This window comes from Bubalus kerabau, chromosome X, assembly GCF_029407905.1.
Source record: "Bubalus kerabau isolate K-KA32 ecotype Philippines breed swamp buffalo chromosome X, PCC_UOA_SB_1v2, whole genome shotgun sequence".
Lineage (NCBI taxonomy): Eukaryota > Metazoa > Chordata > Mammalia > Artiodactyla > Bovidae > Bubalus > Bubalus kerabau.
The window spans coordinates 30,321,066-30,341,947 of NC_073647.1; the positions used below are offsets into that span (position 1 = coordinate 30,321,066).

Here is a 20,882-nt window from a genome sequence, read left to right on the forward strand (position 1 = left end):
CTCATTATACTCTTCCAAATATTTTTTTGAAAAGGAGAAATTTTAATAATTTTTCACCAATATATAACTGTTCACAGTTAGAACCAAGATAATGACTTGAATTTGCACAATGAATATGAATAGATTTCTATAGAATTTAAGAACTTAATCTAGTAGAAGTATCACAAAGGTTATTGTTGTTATTTAGTGGCTCAGTCATGTCCCACTCTTTTGTGAGCCCAGCCAGATTCCTCTGTCCATGGGATTTCCCAGGCAAGAATACAGAGTGGGTTGCCATTTCCTTCTCCAGGGGATCTTCCCAACCCAGGGATTGAACCTGTGTCTCCTGCATTGGCAGGATTCTTTACCACTGAGTCACCAGGGAAGACCCGTTATAAAATATATACATATTATAGAATATAGCTACAGGTTTATCTTTAAATAAAAATTATTGCTGAAGTGTGCTTACCAACAGCTGGCCTTCAGTGAGCTGCAATCTTTTGATATATATATTTATATATATGCTTATACATAATAAATTTATATATAATTTTATATACAAAAATACATAAAATTATATATATATATACAGAGAGAGAGTAATATCAAAGACACCATAAGAAGTGTCATCATGATGAAAACCTTGAAACATTGTGAGGATTCCCAATATGTGACCCAGAAACATGAATTTAGCGAATGCTATTGGAAAAGGTGCCAGTAGACTTGTTCAATGTAGGGGTGCCAGAAACAGTCAATTTGTAAAAACCACAGTGTCTGTGAAGCCCCATAAAGAAAGATACCATAAAACAAGGTGTGCCTGTAATTAAGGGCCCTACGTGTTTTGGGGGTTTTGTGTCTTACACTTGTGTTCATAGTTAAAAACAAAATTCTTTCTCAATGTTCTTGTGCAACAGATCCCATTAGACTGCCATGCTATGTTTCTTAAGTTTGTTTATCCCCTTTGGGAAGATCTCTTCACAAGCAAGGGTACCAAATGGCAGTACTTTTTGGTGAGTTTCTCCAAAATATTATACATCTTGAGAGAATTTTAAAACATATATTCTGAGTTGCACTCATGATATTTCTCATTATCAGCATCAAACATCATTGTCCTACACATGATTCCTCAACATTGATAAAACTCTACCATGGAATATCATTGCCTGCTTTGTTGATCACTGAGCATTTTTTATTTATTACTATTATACATAATCTCTACTGGGTTTTCTTCTTACTATAAATAGGCTTTGTTCTTAACTAGCTCTTTGAAAGAACCATTAATTATCAAGGTCACTGATAATGACTGTCCTTTGCCACAGCTGGCCTTGTCTCCCCACCATACTCCCCATAGACTCTACTGCAGTGAGCCTGCATCAGGATCACCTGGAGGGCTTCTAGGAACATAGGCTGCAGGTGTCTCCCCACAGCTTGATTGGTAGGTTTGGAACGAGTGGGGCTGAGAATTTCGGAGAAGGCAATGGCACCCCACTCCAGTACTCTTGCCTGTCAAATCCCATGGATGGAAAAGCCTGGTAGGCTGCAGTCCATGGGGTCGCTAAAAGTCGGACACGACTGAGTGACTTCACTTTCACTTTTCACTTTCGTGCATTGGAGAAGGAAATGGCAACCCACTCCAGTGTTCTTGGCTGGAGAATCCCAGAGAAGGGGGAGCCAGGGCGCTGTTGTCTATGGGGTCACACAGAGTCAGACACGACTGAAGTGACTTAGCAGCAGCAGCAGCAACAGGATCCCTGGAGAAGGCAATGGCACCCCACTCCAGTACTCTTGCCTGGAAAATCCCATGGACGGAGGAGCCTGGTAGGCTACAGTCCATGAGGTCGCTAAGAGTCTGACACGACTGAGTGACTTCACTTTCACTTTTCAGTTTCATGCATTGGAGAAGGACATGACAACCCACTCCAGTGTTCTTGCCTGGAGAATCCCAGGGACAGAGGAGCCTGGTAGGAGGCAGTCTGTGGGGTGGCACAGAGTCGGACACAACTGAAGTGACTTAGCAGCAGCAGCAGCAGCAACAGGATCCCAGGTGATGCTGGTACTGCTGATCTGGGTCCTCACTTAGAGATTTGGGCCTTTACCAGCAGGCTTCATGCAGTGTGCTGCTGGCCAGTTGTCACAGCTGGAGCCACTTAATTCATACCTGTTGATTCTGTGCCATGCACATTGGGAGGAATACAGGCCTTTCATTGATTCAGTAGGGTGGTGTAACGTTACAGCAGATTTGATGTGGGTAGCAGAGCTGAGCCCTTGACAAGTTTTCCAGTTCCCTTAGGTCCCTCATCCCTTCCTGGATTCCTTGCTGGACATGCTGTTTCCTCTGGGAGTAGGACACTTGGGTTTTCCCTCCTCGGATCTTTCTGGAAGCTGAAGACGAACAGGTAAGTTCACTTTCCACATCTGGGAATCCATCTGTTTATCTTCTGGACATGTGTGACCCTGTGCTCACTCTGGAATTTTTGGTTTGCCTGTGCTCATTTCATTCCATGGCTTGTTAAGACTTTGCAGTTTGTGTTTTCTGTGCCAGTGAGTCTAGTGTCCTGAGACAGGCATTCCAGAACCAGTCCTCAGATACCCCAGGCTACCTTCTCTGCTTTTAAACATGGGTTATTTACTCAGCTGAACAACATTGTTGCTGTTTCTATGACTGCTGGCCACTCTCTCTTTCTTGACTTCTATACAAGTTTCCAGACCCCTCAACCCCAACTCTGTCTCCCTCAGCACTCTAAGAGTCTGTGCTACTTGGTGTTTTTCATCTAAAAATGATTACTTTTCCAATAAGATCATGCATCTCAGCTGGAAGGTTCTAATGACACCTACATGCATGACTTGTGTCCAGGTAAGTCAACTATATATTTCCTGTTTAAACCTGTGTCAGAAAGTCTATGGACTTGCTATGCAAGTGTAGCAGAGGACCAGTGCCTTCAGTATGTTGGGGGAGCTTGTCAGAAATGTAGAGCCTCAGCCCCACATCAGAGGCACTGAGTTAGAATCCTTGTTGTAATAAGAGCTCTGTTAGATGGTGAGTAGGAGGGACTTGAGCTCACCTCCTCTCCCAGGAGAACACCAAAATCACAACTAACTGCTGAACAACGATTGATTAAAAAAAAAAGACTGGAACCTACCAAAATGGATATTATATTTCAAAGGATATTGACATGTCAAGGACAAAAAGGAGCAACCATCTCAAGATGATAGAAGGGTGCATACTTACAATATGATCAAATCCCATACCACAAAAGATATCACAAGAAACAACTGATGTGAGTGAACACAGAGGTTCTGGGATTCTGCAGAATTGTGGGTTGTTGGCCATAGTTCACGTTGTTAGCTGAAAATTCACCCAACACAGTTCTATAAAATTACATCAGTGGCAATAAGAAAACTGAAAAAAAATAGTGATTGATAAGGTTGAGTCACCATTATTCTCAGATGGAAGCAACTCATCCTGTAAGTGTTAAACTATATATCAGTTCTTTACAATGTACATGAAAAACACCTGGGGCTCTTCGTACAAATTTGGGAAACTAATTCTTCTGGGGCCTCTGCAAAGGGCTTAAATTGGAAATACCCAAAGTGTCCTTCAACATACAACAACCTGGTAGAATCTCAATGCAAACACATAGAGTGAAAGATGCAAACAAAGTGCCATTCACTTTATTATAGAATTACTGAAAATAGAAACTAGTTGGCAAACTCAGATCAGTGATTGCCCAGAAATAGAGGGAAAGAAAGAGGGAGATGACATTTACAGAGGGGTGTGAGGGAACTTTTGGCGGTGATGGTTCTGTTCATTATCTTGGCTCTGATGATGGTTCATGTGTATACATATCTTAAAATCATCAAATGATACAACTCCCAGAGTTCACTCAAACTCACCTCCATCGAGTCAGTGAAGCCATCCAGCCATCTCATCCTCTGTCGTCCCCTTCTCCTCCTGCCCCCAATCCCTCCCAGCAGCAGAGTCTTTTCCAATGAGTCAACTCTTCACATGAGGTGGCCAAAGTACTGGAGTTTCAGCTTTAGCATCATTCCTTCCAAAGAAATCCCAGGGCTGATCTCCTTCAGAATGGACTGGTTGGATCTCCTTGCAGTCCAAGGGACTCTCAAGAGTCTTCTCCAACACCACAGTTCAAAAGCATCAGTTCTTCAGCGCTCAGCCTTCTTCACAGTCCAACTCTCACATCCATACATGACCACAGGAAAAACCATAGCCTTGATTAGACGGACCTTTGTTGGCAAAGTAATGTCTCTGTTTTTGAATATGCTATCTAGGTTGGTCATAACTTTCCTTCCAAGGAGTAAGCATCTTTTAATTTCATGGCTGCGGTCACCATCTGCAGTGATTTTGGAGCTCAAAAAAATAAAGTCTGACACTGTTTCCACTGTTTCCCCATCTATTTCCCATGAAGTGATGGGACCAGATGCCATGATCTTCGTTTTCTGAATGTTGAGCTTTAAGCCAACTTTTTCACTCTCCACTTTCACTTTCCTCAAGAGGCTTTTTAGTTCTTCTTCACTTTCTGCCATAGGGGTGGTGTCATCTGCATATCTGAGGTTATTGATATTTCTCCCAGAAATCTTGATTCCAGCTTGTGTTTCTTCCAGACCAGCGTTTCTCATGATGTACTCTGCATATAAGTTAAATCAGCAGGTGACAATATACAGCCTTGACATACTTCTTTTCCTATTTGGAACCAGTCTGTTGTTCCATATCCAGTTCTAACTGTTGCTTCCTGACCTGCATACAAATTTCTCAAGAGGCAGGTCAGGTGGTCTGGTATTCCCATCTCTTGAAGAATTTTCCAGAGTTTATTGTGATCCACACAGTCAAAGGCTTTGGCATAGTCAATAAAGCAGAAATAAATGTTTTTTTTTTCTGGAACTCTCTTGGTTTTTCCATGATCCAGTGGATGTTGGCAATTTGAACTCTGGTTCCTCTGCCTTTTCTAAAACTAGCTTGAACATCAGGAAGTTCATGGTTCACGTATTGCTGAAGCCTGGCTTGGAGAATTTTGAGCATTTCTTTACTAGCATGTGAGATGAGTGCAATTGTGCAGTAGTTTGAGCATTCTTTGGCATTGCCTTTCTTTGGGATTGGAATGAAAATTGACCTTTTCCAGTCCTGTGGCCACTGCTGTGTTGTCCAAATTAGCTGGCATATTGAGTGCAGCACTTTCACAGCATCATCTTTCAGGATTTGAAATAGCTCAACTGGAATTTGATCACCTCCACTAGCTTTGTTCATAGTGATGCTTTCTAAGGCCCACTTGACTTCACATTCCAGGATGTCTGGCTCTAGGTGAGTGATCACACCATCATGATTATCTGGGTCATGAAGATCTTTTTTGTACAGTTCTTCTGTGTATTCTTGCCACCTCTTCTTAATATCTTCTGCTTCTGTTAGGCCCATACCATTTCTGTCCTTTATCGAGCCCATCTTTGCATGAAATGTTCCCTTGGTATCTCTAATTTTCTTGAAGAGATCTCTAGTCTTTCCCATTCTGTTGTTTTCTTCTATTTCTTTGCATTGATTGCTAAGGAATGCATGAAGTTTATTGTATCTCAATTATAACTCCATAAATCTGTGAGAATTAAATTAAAAATATGACTTCTATTTGATGAGCTTCCAAATTACCTAGTAAATAGGCTTTCATTGTTCTGCTTAAATGATTAATAATTGCAGTTGATACTGAAAATGCCAATGAACTAATGTAGTTGTGCTTGAACTTTTGTAGACATGTTATAAAGTGAGTTTATATCCCAGAGAAGAAAAAGCCATCGCCTTTAAAAATGGCCTAAACTTAATTTTGCCAAATGATAACAGTGACATATATAAAAGCACTGTCGTCCTTATTCTTCAAACCAAATGTAAAATTTTACCTTCTTCCCTGAACTCTGTATCCAGTTTTTTAAAAGGTAATGCAAGATAGCCTTCTAAGTTCTGATTACTGCAATTACAACAGCCGAACTAATTACATGCTACCCTACTTTTTACCACCATGCTCTTGGGAGGACACTAGCTGAAATTGGTTTCCAATTGCTCAAGCTGCAACTCAGGAAATGAAAGGTTTTCATATTTATCATTAGAAATCAGCTTTTTTGGGCCTAAAGTAGCAATGATTTAATCTTTGTTTCACTCCTTTTGGCAGTCAGCAGGTACACAAACCATGTTTCTTGGAAATGAGCTTTCTCTTTTATTCAAATCAATGAACCAGGTTGCCCCATGAGTAGAACTACATTTGGCACCTTAACCTAAGAAAGTCATAAAAACATGTCAAATCCCATCCAAGTGGGCTGGCACCTATAAATGAAAGCCTATATGTAGAATAAAAGTAAATGTGAAGTTGGTGTCCCAAAGAACCTTGCTCCTGCTCCTTTTGGTCAGTTTTCATTGAAAGTGATCAGCCCTGATTTTCTGTCAATCAAGGCAGATTTTCATTGAGAATTTTTCTTTAGTGTTTTGATTTAAATACACGTAAGTGCTATAATGATGTTCTGAGAAAGGTAATATGGTAGCACAGAGGAGAAAGCAAAAAGTATTTCATGGGAAATATGATGAGCATTGTTATGCTTAATGGCAGCTGAATTCCTTGAAGAAATGTCATTTGATCTCTATATTGAAATGTGGGTAGATTTCAACAAGTAGAAATGGGAAGATTATGGGAGTGATGATAAGACAGGATGGAGAGGACATTCAATCATTATATAAGTGGGTTTTTAAAGTTATTTTGGATTCAGGCATTCATAAAACTCCAAAAAGTTTAGTTGTGTTGCTTGGGAGGAAGGGTTGAGAGAGAAAGAATCTTTACTTCTTAGCTAGGTATAAGACTTATACATGTCCTTTTCCTGGAATACCTGTCTTTTCTTCTCTCTCTCTGACACTTGTGAATACATCATGCCTATAGGATACAGACAAAATATAGGTATTATAAGCATTGTGTAATAGACATTTTGTTTCCATATACTATTTATGCAAATCTGAAATCTATCATGACTATTTTCAGAATGACATATCCCTATATATTTTGTCATATTCAATCCACCTTATTAAATTCTGTAGTATCTGCACATATGAATATATATTTGAGAATGTGTATTTAAAGAAGCAATGAGAACATTCTTAAACCATGGTTTCACTAATCTTCAATCATAAGTCTCATTGCTGATTAATATAAATAATACTCTCAGATTTAAAATCATGTGTTAGACAATGAGTGAAAGAATAACAAAATCAGACCTCAGAGGACTTTTTTACAAAAGCCACACTTTTCCCAGTAGAGACCACCTGGAAAAGTAACTTTCTTCAATTATCGAGAGAATAGTTTACAGTATATCTGGGGGCTTAGAGATTTTGTGATGAACTTCCATGTACATGGCCTTTGAGCATATTAGAGGTCTCTTCCCTTCTGTGGTCCTGCCCTGGGGCAGACAAACCTCTGTGTTTTGGGAGTCCCTGGTATTGGTCCATAGGTTAGTAGGGATGTTTGAGTTCTAATATTGGAATTATTTTTGTCTCATCCTATAGCTTGAGTGAGTCGTTTATGATTTCTTTCATTTCCATATGAAAGAAAACTGAGAAGGTTAGGGTTAGTATGATGGCACTCTGAATGTCAATGTATATTTACACCCACTCTTCAACAAGAAACCAAATAAAGGTAATGACACTTAGACGTTCATCCATAATTGATCACTCAAAGATACTTTTGATTAAAATATCAGTTACTTTTAAGATTCAAGTTGGAAACTACAAAGACAAAACAGTAAAGGAGTTATGTGTCATAGACTACATCCAGGATGCTTGAATTCAAATCTCCGTTCCACCACTTGCTAGCTATGTGACTTCACAAAAGGCAGTACATCCTCCTTAGTTCAGATTCCTCAGCTGTCCAAAGTGCTAATAACAGAATTTCTTTCACAGTGTTTTGCTGAGGAGTATATAAGAATATGTATGTATTTACCTCTCTCTGGGTCTGTGTGTCTTCATCTACAAAATGGATGAAGGGGTGAACCAGAAATTTCCTTATTTTATTTTCATAGGTTACTTATATTGTCTATGAGATATAAAAATTGTCATTAGTTCATATGCTCCTTAATATTCTATATACCAAGCTATTTTTAAATCCCCAAGCTCCAGTTTACACTATTTTTTTAACTAAAAGGATAAATCATAGAAAAATGTTATTTTCTGGAAACTCACTTCTCTTCTGTGATTTAACATTGAAAAAGATGCCTGTGTCTGCTGAGATAGGAGTTATCAAAGATTACTGAGTACGATTTACCTAGTTCTCATTTAACACTGTGGTGAATTAAGTAAATTCACAGCTCATGGCCCTCCACCATCCTTGTATGATGGCTTTTTCTTAGGCTCGCCTTACATTCATGAACATTTCAACTTAGTACTTCTTTCAGGCATTTTTTAAACTACCAGTGGAAATCGGGTTGTTTTGTTCTTTTTTCCCCTTCAACTTCCATCATTTTCTGAATTTCATCTTCAATTTATTTATGAGAACCACAGTACCAATGAAAGAAAAGAAACTTGAATTGGATGGAAATTATGTAGTTGTCCAAAAGACATCTTCTATTCTTATTACTTTGTGTTTTTTGTGATTTTAAAGTCTTCTTGGTCATCATGTTCAGTTCAGTCAGTCATGTCCAACTCTTTACATTTCCAGAGACTGCAGCACACCAGGCTTCCCTGTCCATCACCAACTCCCAGAGCTTACTCAAACTCATGTCCATTGAGTTGGAGATGTCATCCAACTATCTCATCATCTGTTGCCCCCTTCTCCTTCTGCCTTCAACCTTTCCCATCATCAGGGTATTTTCCAATGAGTCAGTACTTCACATAGGTAGCCAAAGTATTGGAGTTTCAGCTTCAGCATCAGTCTTTCAATGAATATTTAGGACTGATTTCCTTTAGGATGGACTGGTTGGATCCCCTTGCAGTCCAAGGGACTCTTAAGAGTCTTCTCCAACATCACAGTTCAAAAGCATCAATTCTTTGGCACTCAGCTTTCTTTATGGTCCAACTCTCACATCCATACGTGACTACAGGAAAAACCATAGCTTTAACTACATGGACCTTTGTTGGCAAAGTAATGCCTCTGCTTTTTAATTTGCTGTCTAGGTTGCTCATATCTTTTATTCCATAGAGCAAGTGTCTTTTAATTTCATGGCTGCAGTCACCATCTACACTGACTTTGGAGCCCAAGAAAATAAAGTCTCTCACTGTTTCCAAAGTGTCCCCATCAATTTGTCATGAAGCGATGGGACCAGATGCCATGATCTTAGTTTTTTGGATATTGAGTTTTAAGCCAGCTTTTTCACTCTCCTCTTTCACTTTCATCAAGAGGTTCTTTAGTTCCTCTTTGCTTTCTGCCATAAGGGTGGTGCCATCCACATATCTGAGATTATTGATATTTTTTCCCAGCAATCTTGATTCCAGCTTGTTCATCCAGCCCAGCATTTCTCATGATGTACTCGGCATAGAAGTTAAATAAGGTGACAATATACAGCCTTCACATAATCCTTTCCCAATTTGGAACCATTCTGTTGTTCCATGTCCGGTTCTAACTGTTGCTTCTTAACCAGCATACAGATTTCTCAGGAGGCAGGTAAAGTCATCTGGTATTCCCATCTCTTTAAGAATTTTCCACAGTTTGTTGTGATCCACACAATCAAAGACTTTGGCATAGTCAATAAAGCAGAAACAGATGTTTTTCTGGGACTCCCTTGCTTTTTTGATGATCCATCAGATGTTGGCGATCTGATCTCTGGTTCCTCTGCCTTTTCTAAAATCAGCTGGAACATGTTGAAGCTCATGGTTCTCATACTGTAGGAGCCTCACTTGGAGAATTTTGAGCATTACTTTACTAGCATGTGAGATGCAATTGTGCGGTAGTTTGAGCATTCTTTGGCATTGCCTGTCTTTGGGATTGGAATGAAAACTGCCCTTTTCCAGTCCTGTGGCCACTGCTGAGTTTACCAAATTTGCTGGCATATTGAGTGCAGCACTTTCACAGCATCATCTATTAGAATTTGAAATAGCTCAGCTGGAATTCCATAATCTCCACTAGTTTTGTTCGTTGTGATGCTTCCTAAGGCCCGCTTGACTTCGCATTCCAGGATATCTGACACTAGGTGAGTGATAAAACCGTCTGGGTCATGAAGATCTTTTTTGTATAGTTCTTCTGTATATTCTTGCCACCTCTTCTTAATATCTTCTGCTTCTGTTAGCTTTATTGAGCCCGTCTTTGCATGAATTGTTTCCTTGGTATCTCTAATTTTCTTGAAGAGATCTCTAGTCTTTCCCATTCTATTTTTTTCCTCTATTTCTTTTCATTGGTCACTGAGGAAGGCTTTTTTTTTTTTTTTATCTCTCCTTGCTATTCTTTGGAACCCTGCATTCAGATAGGTATATCTTCCCTTTCTCCTTTGCTTTTTAGCTTCTCTTCTTTCCTTAGCTATTCATGTTATATAACAAGAAAACAAGTAAAGTGGCAGAGGCTTTTCCATCAATGTAAAAGAACGTTTATTACCAATAGTGTTATTTCCCAGTTAATTGGGTTCTCTTATGAGGTACAGTTTTGAATAGAGAAGTAAAGAGATGGAACCAAAAATTACTATTTTAGGAAGAAACCTTGTATTATATAACCAAGACTATATACTCAATGTGGCTAGTAAAACCAGTATTTAGAGCATAGGCTTTGGTGAAAGAGAAACCTGAGTTCAAACGTAGCTCCAAAAGAGCCTATATTGCTTTGGGTAAGATTTAATCTCTCTGAGTGTCAACTATCTCCATTTAATGGGGATTAAATTAATAGATATCCCATACATCCTTGTAAAGATTAGGTAAGGTAATTTTGATTATTATATGATATTTAGTAAGATAATTTTTTTTTTGCTGATTTTTAAATTTTTAGTTTTGGTGTTTAAAAATATTCACAAAGTTGACATTATGCTATATATCTTTTTTTGCACAAATATTAAAACACTTAGGTATAAAATATGCTGGTCTCTCTATTCTTTAAATCACTGGTCTTTGATAAAAGTAGCAGAAGACTTTAAGTGATATTGAGAATTCAACAATTTGCCCTAAAAACTGTAGAGTTGAGCCCAGATTCTGACAAACTAGGATGAGTTATTGCACCTTGGCTTTAAAATTCATTATTGTTTCTGTGAAGGGGGAAAAAAATCTGGTGATTTTGCAAAGGCTGCCCTGAATTGAGACTTTTTAAAGTTTGAATGCATGTCCTCAATTGTTTTCATGTCAATATCTCTCACAACTTAAACCATAGATTTAACAATCATTAAATCAAGCTAATAAAGCTTTGGAAAAAGAGATTGAAATTATTCACATTTAGAGGAGAAAAAGATCCAATCATTTATATGGTGTTTAATATGTGTTTGTTAAAATAAGTTCAGAAAAATATTTTATTATTAATGGAATAACTAGCTTAGTCTATCACTGCAATAAATCACATTTTAGAGGACAAGGAAATTAAGACAAGGAAATTTGGAAATTAATAATTGCCAAATCAATGATGATGATGATGAAGATAAGGATAGTGGTGATGATGATGACAGCAGTGGTCTTTTAAAGAATAACAAAGTGCTTTTCTATGATTTTCAGTTAGTGTGTCTTGGATCCTTCATATTTTTCACAGGGTTATATGTTTTTAAAGCCTTGTTATTTTCAAATGCATAATAACCTGACAGGTATCTTACAAATACTTCCTGACTGAGAAATCTGAGGTGATTTTCCAGTCAGTATATATACATAGCATGAGATCTGGAACCAGACAGAATTTAGTTACAATACTGGCCCTACCACTTTGTGGGCCTGTGTGCTTGGTCAAATTACTTTCAAAACTTCAATTTCCTCATCTGTAAAACGGTGATAAAAAATAATCTACTAGGGTTGTTGTTAGAATTAAATGAAATTATATGCAAAATAATGAGCATAATTTCTGGCACATTGTAACTGCTTAGTTAATATTGAGTTTCATTTATTTTATCATTTTATATTTCCTCTCCTATACTTGGAGGCGGTATAATATAAAAGAAAAAATGCTCTGCAACCACAAAGCATGGGTTCAAATTTTACCTTTGCAATTACCACAACTTACATGTCCTGTGACCTTGGGCGAGTTTTCTAAGTATTTTGTACTCTAGTTTATTCAACTATAAAATGGTGAAGAGCATAGAAGGATTTTGTGAAAAGGAAATGTGATAACGTATGTAAGGCACTTGAAACAGTACCTGGAGCATGCCAAGTGCTCCATAAATTATGTTTCTATAAATTCTAACATTCATTCAGGTTTGTACTGAATCAATGCATACACTTTTTTGAATATGAAATTATGGTCCATTTAATAGTGACTATGAGATCGACTGGAAGAAGCACAAGCTGGAATCAAGATTGCCAGGAGAAATATCAATAACCTCAGATATGCAGATGACACCACCCCTATGGCAGAAAGCGAAGAGGAACTAAAAAGCCTCTTGATGAAAGTGAAAGTGGAGAGTGAAAAAGTTGGCTTAAAGCTCAACATTCAGAAAACGAAGATCATGGCATCTGGTCCCATCACTTCATGGGAAATAGATGGAGAAACAGTGGAAACAGTGTCAGACTTTATTTTGGGGGGCTCCAAAATCACTGCAGATGGTGACTGCAGCCATGAAATTAAAAGACGCTTACTCCTTGGAAGGAAAGTTATGACCAACCTAGATAGCATATTCAAAAACAGAGACATTACTTTGCCAACAAAGGTCCATCTAGTCAAGGCTATGGTTTTTCCAGTGGTCATGTATAGATGTGAGAGTTGGACTGTGAAGAAGGCTGAGCGCTGAAGAATTGATGCTTTTGAACTGTGATGTTGGAGAAGACTCTTGAGACTCCCTTGGACTGCAAGGAGATCCAACCAGTCCATTCTGAAGGAGATCAGCCCTGGGATTTCTTTGGAAGGAATGATGCTAAAGCTGAAACTCCAGTACTTTGGCCACCTCATGCAAAGGTTTGACTCATTGGAAAAGACTCTGCTGCTGGGAGGGATGGGGGGCAGGAGGAGAAGGGAACGACAGAGGTTGAGATGGCTGTATGGCATCACTGACTCGATGGAGGTGAGTTTGAGTGAACTCCGGGAGTTGGTGATGGACAGGGAGGCCTGGCGTGCTGCGATTCATGGGGTTGCAAAGAGTCGGACACGACTGAGTGACTGAACTGAACTGCACTGATGAGATTGAGTGGTGCATTTTATTGAAGGCAGTACTTGTGTTATCTAAGCATCAATTAGTATATACTTCAGGCTTTCTTAAAAATCATGTGTACCTTCATTCAAAATAATAACAATAACAATGTGTTGGATGAGTAAAGCTTATGAATATGTAAAATGAATGACAGCAATCTTATAAGGGACAGGAGGGAGAACTAGAGAATGTTATGTCCTAAGTTACCTCTGAAGCAGTATAGTATTATTTGAAAGCATGCTAAGATTAATTATAAATGTATATTTCAAACTCTAGGAAAATAATCAAAACATGTAACAGAAGAAGTAAAAATTATGTTCTATGTAGGGCAGAAAATGCAATCATATAAAGTATCTAAAACATGAGAAAGCAGAAAAATAGGAAAAGACAGAACAATGGCAACAAATAGAAAGCAATTACAGGTATGGTAGACATTAATTAAACCATATCAATAATCATTTTAAGTGTAAATGATTAAATACACTGATTAAAAGACAGAAACTTTAAGAGCGGATCAAAAACAAGACCGTACTATATACTGCTACAAGAAACTCACTATATATGTAAAAATACAACTACATTAAAAGTAAAGAAATAGAAAAAGTTATTCCAAGATCAATAGAAATTGGGAATAATTATATTAATTTCCAATAAATCATATTTTATAATAAGGACAAGTATCATGGATAAAGAAGGGAATTACATAATGAGAAGGGTGTGGATTCTCTAAGAAGACATAACATAATTAAGATTTAACTCTAAGAAGACATAAAAATCCTTAAACTACATGACTTAACATAGCAATAGAACATCAAAATATTTGTAGCAAAATCTGATAGAGGTACAAGGAGAAATTGACACATTCAGTATCATATTTGGAGACTTTAACACTGTTCTATCAAGATTTAGTATATCCAGCAGGCAGAAAATCAGTAAGGATATAGTTGAACTGAATAGCACTGGATTTAATTGACATTTATACAGTTATTCAACAATAGCATAATACATATTTTCACAAGCTCACATAAAACATTCACTGTAATAGACCAAATTCTGGGCCATAAAAATACCTTAACAAATTAAAAAAATATAGAAATAATGCAAAGCATGTTCTCAGACCAGAAATTAGTTATAATTATATGACATTCTAGAAAAAAATAAAACTATAGATGCTAAACAGATCATTGGTTGCTAAGGTTCCTGAAGAAGGGAGCAAGGAATAGATTTGTTGGCACACAGGGCATTTTTCAAACCCGTAATGGAGGATAATATGACACTATACCTTTGTCAAACCTCATAGAAATGTACAACACAAACAATTAACATTAATATAAACTATGGACTTTTGTTAAAAAATAATATATCAATATTGGTTAGTCAGGGCTTCTCTGGTGGCTCAGACTGTAAAGAATCCACCTGCAATGAGGGAGACCTGGGTTCAATCCTTGGGTTGGGAAGATTCCCTAGAGGAGAGAACAACTACCCACTCCAGTATTCTAGCCTGGAGAATTCCATTGACAGAGGACCCTGGCAGGCTCCAGTCCATGCGGTCGCAAAAAGTTAGACACGACTCAGTGACTTTCACTTTTACTTTCATTGGTTAGTCAATTGTAACCAATGTACCACACTATAGAAGATGTTATTAAGTTGGTGAAAACTTACTTGCAGTTTTAGACAGTGAATTTTGTAACTAGGTTATAACTATTATAACATTATAACTAGGTTCTAACACATCTTTATTAATCAAAATAGGAACTGTTACAATCAACACATTTTTGTCAACAAGAAATAATTTTGTTTATTCCTGTACCATAAGAATCCATGCTTTGGGATTTGTTGAACATTTGGAAAGTGTTTTCCCTGCAAAAAGTTGTCAAGATGCTTGAAGAAGTGGTCGTAGGTTGACATGAGGTCAGGTAAATATGACGGATGAGGCAAAACTTCATAGCCCAATTCATTCAACTTTTAAGAGTTGGTTGTATGACATGTGGTCAGGCATTGTCATGGAGAAGAATTGGGCCCATTCTGTTGACCAGTATTGGCTGCAGGCATTGTAGTTTTTGGTGCATCTCATCGATTTGCTGAGCATACTTCTCAGATGCAATGGTTTTTACCAGGATTCAAAAAGCTGTGGTGGATCAGTCTGGCAACAGACCACCGAACAGTGACCATGACCTTTTTTGGGAAGAGCTTTGAAGCTTCTTCTTGGTCCAAGCACTGAGCTGCTTGCTGTCGTTTTCACTTAAAATCCACTTCTCTTTACATGTTACAATCTGATCAAGAAATGGTTTGTTGTTGTTGTTGCATACAATAAAAGAAGAACAGCACTTCAAAACAGTGATTTTTTTTTTTTTTGATTTGTGGTCAGCTTGTGAGTCACCCACTCATCAAGCTCTTTCACCTTTCCAATTTGCTTCAAATGCCAGATGACCATAGAATGGTTGATGTTGAGTTCTTCGGCAATTCCTTATGTAGTTGTAAGAGGATTGGCTTCAATGATCCTTTCAATTGGTCATTGTCAACTTCTGATGGCCAGCCACTGTGCTTATCTTCAAGGCTCTTGTCTTCTTTGAAAACCTTCCTGAATCACAACTGCACTATATGTTCCTTAGCAGTTCTTGGGCCAAATGTGTTGATGTTGGGAGTTGTCTGTTTTGCTTTACGACCATTTTGAACTTGAATAAGAAAACCACTCGCATTTGCTTTTTGTTTAACATTATTTCCCTAGTCTAATATAAATATAAAATAAACAAGTAAAAAGTCATTAACAAAAAATATAAAGTGATAAATGTACATGATGATGTATAGCATAACCATATTTAAGAATGTATTCCAATATCAAATGGCAAAGTTCAACAATGCAAAACCGCAATTACTTTTGCACCAAACTAATAGGGGAACTGCCAGGGGAAGGAGTTATATGGGAACTCCCTGTACTATATCTTCAGTTTTTTCCAAACTTAACACTGCTTTAGAAAAAGTCTCCTAATTAAAAGAAAAATCACTTTGCTTTCTTTATAAATGATTTCCTAAGAGATGTCAGTGGGAATTTAATGAAAACCAGGCATGAATATTATTCATCACCTTTCTGTGCCTGGAAATATTTTCTGTAGTGCTTTACCAAAATCCCAATGATTTTTGAATAGAAATGGCTAAACTTTTCATTTTAATACATGTTTATACAGCATTTATTGCCTTAACCCTTAAGGACTAAAGAAAAAATGCTAACATAATATACAACCAAACAAAATAAAGGTAGAGTTATTATCTGGGAGGGCATATGGAGCATGAATAAAAGAATGGATGGGAGTCTGACCATGGTATATAAACTAAAATAAGTGTACCAGCTTTGAGAAGATGACTACACACACACACACACACACATATACGGATACAAGAAAAGTCCACATGCTATTTTATTTCCTGACATTTGGAAAAAAATGAAATTATATATATGTTCATGTATAATTTTTTTAGCCCATGAAATATTTTATAAAAATAGAAAAATTATGCCAATATCAGAATGAAAACAGGCACCTATTAATAAGAGGACTAGAAAAGCAGAAAACCACAGTCACATTTTTAAAATATAGCTTTAGGAGATATAATTCATATTCTATACAACTCACAGATTTAAAGTACATGATTCAATGGCTTGTAACATATCTCCTCTTCTCCACAACATGGAACTGTAGGAAAGGCTTTCTTGTTGATAAATAGAGCTAACATTTGCAAACTGGTTTAGGATGATTACAGGGAAGCTCAAAGTATTCACTTGCTTTAAGGAATCCCGGGATGGGTATCACTTCCAGGCGCCTGATAGATGCAAACGCAAAGGTTCTCTGGATGAAGGTGCTATTTTACCCTGAAATCTCAAGGAATTTCTGTATTACATTTCTATGGCCGCTTTAACAAGTTGCCACAAACTTAGGGGCCTAAAAAAATACAAATTTATCTAAATTTCTATATATTATATGAGACTAGAATAAACTATAGCTATGTGCTGTGCTTAGTCTCCCAGTCATGTCCAACTCTTTCTGGCCCCGTGGACTGCAACCTGCCAGGCACCTCTGTCCATGGCAATTCTCCAAGGAAGAATACTGGAGTGGGTTGCCATGCCCTCCTTGAGGGGATCTTCCCAATCCAGGAATTGAACCTGCCTCTCTTATATCTCCTGCATTGGCAGTTGGGTTCTTTACCACTAGCACCACCTGGGAAGCCTAACTATAGCTATAGAGTCTATGTATTAGAAGTCCAACAGTAGTCTTCCTATGCAAAAGCCATTCCCTTGCCCTTTCCTTGTGCTATACAGTACCTATGTTCCTTGACTCATGAACCTTTGCAGCCAGCAATATTGCATCTCTTTGACCATTTTGTTCTGACTTCTTTCTGACAGTTGTATCTTCTCGATATTTTCTTTTGCAACAGACTTCCAGCTTTAGACATCTGTGATTACACTAGGCCCACCTCATTAAATCATAGTACTATCTCTATTTTTAGTTCCAATGATTACCAATCTTAATTCTATTTTCAGTCTTAATTGCCCATTGCCAAAATCTTAACATATTCATAGGTTCCAAATATTAGGATACCAACATCATTGTGGATGGGACATCATTTTGTTCTACAAAAATTCTCAATATTGACATTTTTTCGGTGCCAATAAGCATTACACAATCAATAACCTCAGATATGCAGATGACACCACCCTTATGGAAGAAAGTGAAGAAGAACTAAAAAGCCTCTTGATTAAAGTGAAAGAGGAGAGTGAAAAAGTTGGCTTAAAGCTCAACATTCAGAAAACGAAGATCATGGCATCTGGTCCCATCACTTCATGGGAAATAGATGGAGAAACAGTGGAAACAGTGTCAGACTTTACTTTTTTGGGCTCCAAAACCACTGCAGATGGTGATTGCAGCCATGAAATTAAGACACTTACTCCTTGGAAGGAAAGTTATGACCAACCTAGATAGCATATTCAAAAGCAGAGACATTACTTTGCCAACAAAGGTCCGTCTAGTCAAGGCTATGGTTTTTCCAGTGGTCATGTATGGATGTGAGGGTTCGACTGTGAAGAAAGCTGAGTGCTGAAGAATTGATGCTTTTGAACTGTGGTGTTTGAGAAGACTCTTGAGAGTCCCTTGGACTGCAAGGAGATCCAACCAGTCCATTCTGAAGGAGATCAGCCCTGGGATTTCTTTGGAAGGAATGATGCTAAAGCTGAAACTCCAGTACTTTGGCCACCTCATGCAAAGAGTTGACTCATTGGAAAAGACTCTGCTGCTGGGAGGGATTGGGGGCAGGAGGAGAAGGGGACAACAGAGGTTGAGATGGCTGGATGGCATCACTGACTCGATGGACGTGAGTCTGAGTGAACTCCGGGAGTTGGTGATGGACAGGGAGGCCTGGTGTGGGGCAATTCATGGGGTAACAAAGAGTCAGAAACGACTGAGTGACTGAACTGAACTGAATCAAGGATAACCTAACATGTAAGTTGTCGTGAAGAAGAATAAACAGAATAAACTTCTATGTTGGAATGATCAGATATTATAAGACAACTATTGTTATTATACAATATAACACATAAGTTTGTAGTTGTCAGGAAATAAGAAATCATAAATAGATCAAGCGAATTTACAAAAGGAAAGGGCTTCTAGAATTGAAATATACAATAAGCAAATACAAAAGGAAAAATGTCTATTTCTCCTTTTAATAAAGCAGATCAGGTAGTTAAGACCAGCAATAATGCTGGGAACAGCTAAAAGGTCTGGATAACATTTTTTTTTAATTGCTTTAGGTCATTGCAGTACTAATGGGGCAGTGAAGAATTTTGGAGCCAATACTCAGGAGAGAAAACAAACCCAGAAAGGAGACTATAAAAATTAAGGTCCACCCAAGGGCATTTACCTATGATGGAAGATGCTGCTGCTGCTGCTGTCACTTCAGTTGTGTCCAACTCTGTGCAACCCCATAGACGACAGCCCACTGGGCTCCCCCGTCCCGGGATTCTCCAGGCAAGAACACTGGAATGGGTTGCCATTTCCTTCTTCAATTCTTGAAAGTGAAAAGTGAAAGTGAAGTCACTCAGTCTTGTCCGACTTTTCACGACCCCATGGACTGCAGCCCACCAGGCTTCTCCATCCATGGGATTTTCCAGGCAAGAGTTCTGGAGTGGGGTGCCATTGCCTTCTCTGATGGAAGATGCTACTGAGAGGCTAAAAAGCCTGGCATTCAAGGTCTTTACAGTGTGATCTTGACTGAAAACTTAAAGTTATCTCCCTTTACTTTCACAGTACAGTGCCAAGCATTTATGTGCTCTTGGGAAAAGTATTAAATTGAATGGTAGTTATATTTTTGCCTCAGGTTTTACCTGCTATTAGTTTCATGTCCAAGCACATTGACCAATTACACTAAAACTTACTTGAAATAAGCAGAGCTCTGGTTGTATGACTGTAAGGAAGATAATTAATTCAATTTTTAACATTCTGATAATGGTTGTGATCTAGATCTTTATTAAAATTGTAACACTGAATTCAGTATTATACTAACCAAACCATCAGCCATTTTATCCAATTTGTCTGATGAGCTGGTATCTCCATGGGTCTTCTTATCTACTAAGACCATCATGCTTGGAAGACAAATGCAGTCATTTTCTCTGTTCAGGATATATTAGTCATCTGCATCAGTGAAGGGCAAATCACGGTTATGAGAAAAATCGGGCCCTTGAGGAGTCTATAGTCAAGCTCCAGGATGAGTAAAATCTCTAAAAAGATCAGCAAACAACTCTATTTGATTAGGATGCTGAGAAACTGTTGATAAAATTTTGATTATTGTTTTGTGAAACTAAATACTGCATAGGAGAACATCATAGTTGATTGTTTTCACTGTATTCATTTGAACATGACAATTATCTTGATATTACAATTTAGAAAAAATATTTTAACAGCACATTTCAAATTAATCTTTTTTGATACTAAACTGAACTCAACTGAACTGAACTGATACTAATTATTAGATAAATGAAGTGCTAAAAAATTCAACATTATATTACCAAATTAAAAAAAGTACAATTTTTCCCCCTCTTGGTTTGAGCATTAATTAAATTTAAGTTAGACAGTCTTTAATAAGTCCTAAACTTGGTTAATTATTAAGCTTTTTGTCTTTTTGAAGATAGTGGAATATTTGTTTATCGCATTTAGTTTAAAACAATTTGAAATTTAAGGATTTTGCTGCAAAACAGATTTTAAAAAGGAAATGCAGCTGTCTTCATAAATAATTAAAGATTATTATGACTGATCTTTTCCTGGAGTGAATGCATTTTAAATTTCTTACTTTCTTAACAGATTTACTTAGTGCTGAATGGTTTCCAGTTATGATCAGCTGGATACATTTTTATAAACTTGAATGATGGTTGCACATTTGAATATATTTTATATTTTAATTATTAATAAGGAGTAGCATAGTATCTCCTATTTTTCAAAGATTGTCTTTCTCAAGCCAATGTTTTATTTTTGGAAAGAAAAATGAAGAACATCTCAGTTAATACAAAGAAAGAATCTCTGAATGACTACTGAAGACTATACAGTTGGCCTGCATTCTTTACAGAAAAATCAAAATACCCTACTCTTTTTAGCATG

The 20,882-nt window shown here is 37.5% G+C and overlaps 1 long non-coding RNA gene across 1 annotated transcript; it reads left to right on the forward strand.

The window, feature by feature from the left end:
• Positions 1–566: 566 nt before the first annotated feature.
• Positions 567–19,680, forward strand: LOC129639406 (uncharacterized). Its single transcript, XR_008708386.1, has 2 exons — positions 567–2,375; positions 19,043–19,680. It is a non-coding gene; the product is annotated as an uncharacterized LOC129639406 (long non-coding RNA).
• The last annotated feature ends 1,202 nt before the right edge of the window (positions 19,681–20,882 follow it).